Below are 7,700 nucleotides of genomic sequence, written 5' to 3'. Positions count from 1 at the left end.
GTGACTTTTAGTACAAAAATCACAATTTTTTTTCTCCAATCACACTGTGATACAGTGAGGACTAGCATAAAAGTATTCAATTCCACTGCTTTACACATAGCCCTTTTGTTGTTAGATGTTCCTTACTCATAATGTCTGACATCATTCTTCAAAATCATAACATATGTGCTATTTTTGAGATAGTTCTGATCTGACCCAGGTATGTCAGAAAGGAACACATGGATCAGAATAAAGATAGTAAGAATTCAGAAGCAGTCATTGGGGCTAAGCCCACATGCCTTACACACATTTAAAAAACCATATCCTGCTACTTCATAGGTTGACTTCTATCCAGAAAGTACAGGAACATTATGTGTGTTCACACAATAACCCTATCTGATTACCCAGGGTCAAGCTTCTGTTTACCTTTGTAGAAACCATATCCAGAGCCAGCGGGACAACTAAAACCTGTGCTTTTCACCAATTACCTTTTCTACCACTTCGAGGCAATATAAGCTCTGAAATTATTTCTACAATATCACCCAAACAATAAGAAAAAGCCTCTGTTCCTCCCCACTCCCAACCCTACCCCCAAAGTGTGTCCGGTTAAAGGTAACACACAGATACAACTGTCAGGGGCTTAGCATTTTGAAAAAGAAGGGTAGTGCTGCCCTCTACTGCTGGATGTTAAAAGTGTTAAAAATAAATCCTGCTGGTTTTGGGCAAGATTGACAATCTGCTACATTGTTCTAAACCATTTTTCACATGTTTTAAAGACAGTGTGTTCTTGGCAAACACATTGAATTTGTTTCTTTCATTATTTCTTCATTTATATTCATCTTGTACCAAAGCCAGGGATTTCAGGACAGCCCTTCCCCTGCAAAGGACATCACAACTTAGGGGGATGGAGCTTAAGACTTTGCTTTAGCAGCAAGACACTATCTGTGATAGATGGTTTAGGGAGCAGGGCAAGGAGGGGGAGATCTTTTCTGACTTTAAGGCCTATAGCCTTCCCATTCTTTTGTGAATTGGAGTGTCTTCATTTGCTTTTTTGCTCAGGTAATCCATTTCTTTCTCTCTTTTTTAAATATTTATTTTTTAGTTGGACACAATATCTTTATTTATTTATTTTTATGTGTTGCTGAGGATCGAACCCAGGGCCTCGCACGTGCTAGGCAAGCTCTCTACCGCTGAGCCACAACCCCAGCCCTCCATTTCTTTCTTTGTGTTTTTTGTTTGTTTTTGTTTTTGAGTAGAGATGACAGCTACTCTGCTGTTCTGAGTAGAGTGGAATTGTGTTTCAAAAACACTTTTTCTCCCCCACTGGAAAACAACTTTTATTAAGATCCTGCCAACTGCACAACCTGTCCCTGACATTAAGCACCTTCTTCCTTCTCAATCCTGTCTTTTTAAAGTGGTCCCATGAACACTTTTTTTTTTCCTCCTCCATTGTCTAGAATTGGCTGTGGCCAAACTTGGAATTGGTGACCATGAACTTAAGGTTGATCTTCTTTAGTTCTGTGCCTTATCAGCAAAGACATATGGAAGGTGAGCAACCGCTTTTTGGATCCCACCACACAGACTTTCAGGATGACAAAGTCATCGGGTCACTTCACCATTGTGGATAAAACCACCCAGAGAGTTGATGCTCTTTTCAGACAGGTATCGTCAGTGGAGGCATTGTTCTTGACCAGTTTGCTGTCCTTAATAAGGTAGCCTTGATCATTCTTGTAGATCTTGTTGATCTCAGTGTGGTGACAGTAGCCTTCTGTCCAACCTTTGCCATAGAGAAGGCCATATGGGCAGGGTGTCATGCTCCAATAAGGCAATCTAGCACAGCCCTCAGTGGGTCTTATGGGGCAGTTTCTTGATGTGCCAGTGACTGGTGACTCCTTTGTAGCGTTTGCCTTTGGTCACCCCAGTGACATTGATTATCTTATCCTGCCCAAGCACCTGGTTCATGGGGACATGCTGCTCCAGCCTCTCCTGAAATCAGTCAAGTTTATGGGCCACAATATCCCTTAATCACCTGGATCTCCATCAGGTGGGCCTTCTGGCATATAGTAAGCAGGTGCATCTGAGGGTGGGCAATAATGCAGATGATCTGGCAGTACTTCAAGCTGCTAAAGTCCTTCTTTAGCTGCTTCTTGTCCCTGTCATCCTGCCATTTCTTGCAGAATTTGGTGAAGGCCTTCTTCTTAGGTCTATGCCAGTTCTTATGTAAGTGATCGTGTGCACTAATGTACTCTGCAAAGATGGACTTGTAGGTCCTGAGGCCTCCAGAGGTTTCCATAGAACACACAGTTCCTACAATTGCCCCACGTGGCGTCTCCACAGTGGTCACAGCCTTTACAACTTCCTTCTTGTTCACTTTGGATCCTGGCATACAATGTGAGTCATGCCAACCTTGAAGCCCAGAAAGGCTGTGGGGTGGATGGACTTGGAATGGTCCATCTTCCAAGGGGAATCTCCTTACCTTTCCATGGTGCCTGATGCTGCACTGCCAAGTAAAGAAGCCCAAGGATCCACATTTGGGAGCAAAGAACTTCCTATGAGACATCAAAGCCCATAGATAAGGCTCTAAAACACTTTTTATTCTTCAGAAAAAGGCAGTATAGAATACAAAGGGCTAGTATTAACACACTTGCAAATTAATTAATTATATGGTCTTGTTACCTTTAAATTGCTTTGGGAATTTACAGATATCTACAAAGTTTTTCTTTTCTTTTTTTTTTAGGATTTTAGATACTTTAAAAATTGTCTTATCTGCTTTCTTTTTCATTTAAAAAATATTTTGAAGCGCATGACTGAAAGAGGCCAGATCAGATAGATTTCAAAGAGAGTTAGCCTATTACACCACAGTTAGGCAGTAAATGTAATATCTGTGACAATAATCGTAGTTTCTACAACTATGTGTATATCCCCCTGTCTACATATACATGTGTATTATACACACACATATATACATATAAACATGTATTTATATATATATGCATATATACATGTATATTATATATATATATATATATATATATATATATATATATATATATATAAAACACATATATGTATTACAATTTACAGGTAGGAATACCAAAACTGACATATAAGTAATTTACTCAGAGTTTCAAAACTAGTAAGAAGCAAAGTTACAATTTTATTTCAGGCCCAACACTATGTGGCTTATCATTCATTTAAAAAAATAAATAAGTATCAAAGCCAAGTGCTTGGAAACAATATTCATGATGATGATGAGGATAAGGAGGAAGAGGAGGAGGAGGAGGAGAAGTGGGAAGCTCAAATACTTATTGAAGTTTTATTAAGTATCAGATATAGTTTAAAGAGTTTTACATGAAATCATTTAATTATATGAATTCACTTAATCTTCATGACAAAACCATGGTGTAGAATTATTATCTTCATGTTATAGATGAGGAAACTGAGGCATACAGAAGAAATTCAGTTCCAGAGGCCATGCTTTTAACCATTATGCTATACTGTTTCTAAAGTAAAGTACAAAAACTCTACAGCACAACACTTTCTAAATGATGCCCTGGAAATTCATTGCAATCAACACTTAGGTGAAACCATCAAAAGTTCGGAATCCTGTTGATATCTGTTAAAAATCTCAGCACCTCCCCCTGCCACCCATCCTTAGGAAATGTGAACCCAGAGACGCTTTACCACTGATTTAAATCCCTGGTTCTTTTTATTTTGAGACAAGGTGTCACTAAGTTGTTGAGGCTGGCCTTTAATCTCGTGATCCTCCTGCTTCAGGCTCCCCAGTAGCTGGGAATTTATAGGCACACATCACCATGCCCAGCTCAGTAACTTTAAATAAAGTCATGCATAGGTGGGTTCCCAGTTTAAGAACTAACCTTAGACTTCGTCCATTCCAGGACTCAGATATGCCTTTCTATGAGACAGGAAGCAATAATCCTCGCTTGGTCCAGTTCCATGTGTGTAGATAGGGAAAGGGGTCATACATAAGGGAGGGAGGTAGAGAATCAAGGAGATAGGATTTCATCGAGACTCAACCAGGATATAAGCTAGTTAATTTTGGCATAGAGGTTGGTCATCAAACAAGTTCATCATCAAGATAATCCTTATTACAGTGGGAGAAAAATAACTCCTGAGTGGGGCTCTTACCGCCCATTATTTAGCCACACTATGACTCTTTTCTTTTCTTTCCTTTTGGTACCAGGGATTGAATCCAGGGGCACTTAACCACTGAGTTACATCCTAGCCCTTTTGTTATATCTTATATAGAGATGGGGTCTCACTGAGTTGCTTAGAGCCTTGCTAAGATGCTAAGGCTGGCTTTGAACTTTGCGTCCTACTGCCTTAGCCTCCTGAGCCAGTGGGATTAAAGGCATGTACCACCACACCTGGCCACACTACAACGCTTGAGTGGATTTCTTTCTTTTTTAAAAAAAATTGTATATGTATTTTTAGTTGTTGATGGGCCTTTATTTAATTAATTTATTTATATGCAGTGCTGAGAATTGAACCCAGTGCCTCACATATGCTAGGCAAACGCTTTACCACTGAGCCACAACCCCAGCCCCTTGAACAGATCTTTTATAGTATTTTTTTCCCCAGAACTGAACTTGAACCCAGGATATCACACATGCAAGACAAGCATTCTACCACTGAGCTACATCCCCAGCCCCCCCCTTTTTTTTAGAAATTGACAGTCATTTATCAATTATATTACAAAGATTTTTGTTGAAAAATACCTATTTTTCTCCAGAATTAAAAGAATTCAGTAAAGAAAAGTGTTTTGTCCATAGGATTAAAAAGAAAATTCTACAAAAATGGAGAAATAATTATTTTTATTTTTAGACAGGGTCTCTCTAAATTACCAAGGCTAACCTCCAATTTTTGATCCTCCTGCTTCAGTTTCCTGAGTAGCTGGGATTAGAGACATGTACCACCATACCCATAAAAAACTTTGTTTTTTAAAAGAAATATTTGTTCAGCCTACAACTCAGTTTCCAAATAATACCCTACCCTTAGTGACAGCATAGGCCCAAATATAACCATCCCCAAAGCATTATGTACTTGAGTGCAAAAAGTGTAAACTCCTCCCTCTCCTGACTTGTTCTTAAGTTTAGTAGACCTCCTGGGTATTTGTAGGGGCAAGACTGAGTAAAATAAGCTGGTATGAATTTGCTTAGAGGACCATGCAGTGCCCACTGCTGAGCTGCCTCTTATGTTCTGGAACAGCCCTGAAGGTTTCAGATTTCCAAGAGTGTATATCTAAAGAAATTCATTACAGATACAGCTATTGCTGTGTGGGCTCTTAGTTCCTGTTTTCCAGTTCTTGTGAGAAGAGGGAAACAAGTCAGAAGGAATATAGTAGGCAGAATGCTTGAAAAGATCGTTTTAAGGAAGTCAGGAAGCAATGAGAATGCCAGCCCCTTTCTCTTCTGACCCTTACTGCCCATTCCCTAGCCACTTTGCCAGGCTGCCTACCTGATTGTGTGGTATTAGACTCTGTGAGTCTTTTGTTTCAGCAAGGAGGCAGTGTTGAGTCAATTCTAAGTGTTAAATTTAGCCATGACCTAGAAGGCATTTTGTTTATTTCAAGATTGGTATTTTACTTAAGGGGACAGACTTAAGAGCTCAAGACAGAACAGTACTAAACTTAATCTCTAAAATCCTTTCATTCCTGAGGAAAAGAGTTGGAGACTTGGATCCCATATGATATATAGGATTCTCTCCTTGTCCCTACCCATCCTCAGTTACTGTCCTTTCTAAAATTCAGAGTGGATATTATGGGGACATGAAAAAAAAAAACAAAAAACCAAAAACACTTCATATGACACTTTGTCCCTATCAGCATTGGCTTGATTATGGAGCTGATTACTCTGTCAATAAGTTTTATTTAGTCTTATCACAACTGATAATATTTAGGCAAGCTAGGCTTGTTTTTCTTGCTGGGAATGACGCAGAGAGTGACCAGGATATTGTTGGCCAATACTGTGAAGATCATACTTATAAATCAAATTCTGGAAGGGCAAGGTTGTGGAACACCCCTCTCAGCAGTTGCCCTCTGCCTCTGCCTTTGGAGGCATCAAAAGTTCATTATCATTTGACCTTCAGTGCTACCTTGCAATCTGTGGAGGAAACTGTTATTAATGAAACACCGAGGGCAGTTACCTTTAGAACCAGAGGCAAAGTTTCCAAAAAAGAAGTAGATGATACAAAAGGTCAGCAGGTGTTACACTAAGTACTTTGGCTTATATTTTGAATGGAAAACTCATTTTAAGATTTATCATATTATCTGATGATTAGAGTCTATAACATTTTCTTCAGAGACAACAAGAGAACTAACTCCAGCATTTGTTGTTAGTAAGTACAAGAAACGGAGGGGGGACTTATACAGGTTAAATCCCTGGCCAAAAAGCATCTACATGGGGTGAGGCAGATGTGCAATAACAATAGTTAACATTTGTAGGGTGCTTATTATATGCAACTAAACACTTAATGTGTATTAACTCACATAATTCCCACAACAACCCTGAGGAAAATATTATTATTTCCACTTCACACAGCTGGAACAAAGAGGTTAAATAACTTGCCTAAACTTGCTTGAGTTAGTAAGAGATAACCAGAATGCAAACTCAGGTAGTCTGGCTCTGGAGCCAGGTTCCTCACCATAAGGATATTTCCTAAAATTGTAATATGGCTAACAAAGCACAGAAGCACAGGAAAACAATTTTGACTAGAATGAGGGTTAAGGGGAGGCTTGACATTTGGTGTTGGTCTTCAAGGTCACACAATAGGTGCAGAAGGAGACTGGCGTGGAAAGACTCTCAGGGAAAGGATTAGCCTTAAAAATGACAGCAATATCTGGCCCAGTGCATGAGTGGGAAGACAGCTGCCGAGGGAGGGTTTTTTTGGAAACATTTTTTTTAGTTGTAGATGAACACAGCTGAGGATGGAACCCAGTGCCTCACGTGTCCTAGGCAAGCCCTCTGCCGCTGAGCCAGGACTCCAGCCCCTTCCTTAGGGTTCCTGAAGGTCCCTTGAGGACCAAGACCCTCTTTGTAAGGAACTGCGGAGCAAAATTCTCAAACTAGAAGAGCGGTAGAAAGGGATTCGTGATCATCGCCCATTTTTAGAAAGATCTTCCTGTCAGCAACCAAGGCAGGGAGCACATCCACATTTCTTTCTGGGGGAAACACCCGGCAGGGACGGTCAAGGTCGCCCGCGTGGCCTCCCGAGCTGCACGTCTAGGCTGTAGACGCCCATCCCACGTACAAACGCCGGGGATTTGGCTGCCAGCCCGGCCCGGTCGGGTCAGGAACGTGCGCGCAGCCAGGCCTGGCAGTGACAACATCTCCTCAGCGGGAACAGAAGGACCCGTCCTTTGGATTTCCCGCTGGCCACCTCCCCCTCGTCTTCTGGTCCTGGAAGGTCAAGGAGGATGCCCCATGGGGACTGCGGCCGCTGGGTTCCTCCTCTCAGCCCCCAAGGAATAAAAGCCTCAGTGATTGGAACACGCTCTGCCAATCAACCCTAGTCTCCCCCCCCTTCTCCGTCAGCGTAAATAGCATTGGTTGCATCATTACCGGCCTCCAATAAGATTCTCTTCTTGGATTGGCTAATAACACCCCCTCCTTCCTCTCTGGTTTAGTCAGGAGCTTGTGATTGGTTATTCGCGTTGCCAAGCTCCGGACGCGGCTCGACTATTGGAGGCCGGGAGCCCGCCT

The 7,700-nt window shown here is 41.3% G+C and overlaps 1 pseudogene; it reads right to left on the bottom strand.

The window, feature by feature from the left end:
- Positions 1-1,355: 1,355 nt before the first annotated feature.
- On the bottom strand, positions 1,356-2,539 carry LOC113187148 (large ribosomal subunit protein uL3 pseudogene; annotated as a pseudogene).
- Positions 2,540-7,700: the final 5,161 nt, after the last annotated feature.

Source organism: Urocitellus parryii, chromosome 5 (genome assembly GCF_045843805.1).
Source record: "Urocitellus parryii isolate mUroPar1 chromosome 5, mUroPar1.hap1, whole genome shotgun sequence".
Taxonomy (NCBI): domain Eukaryota; kingdom Metazoa; phylum Chordata; class Mammalia; order Rodentia; family Sciuridae; genus Urocitellus; species Urocitellus parryii.
The sequence above is the reverse complement of the archived record's forward strand: the minus strand, read 5'-3'. Positions and strand labels throughout refer to the sequence as shown.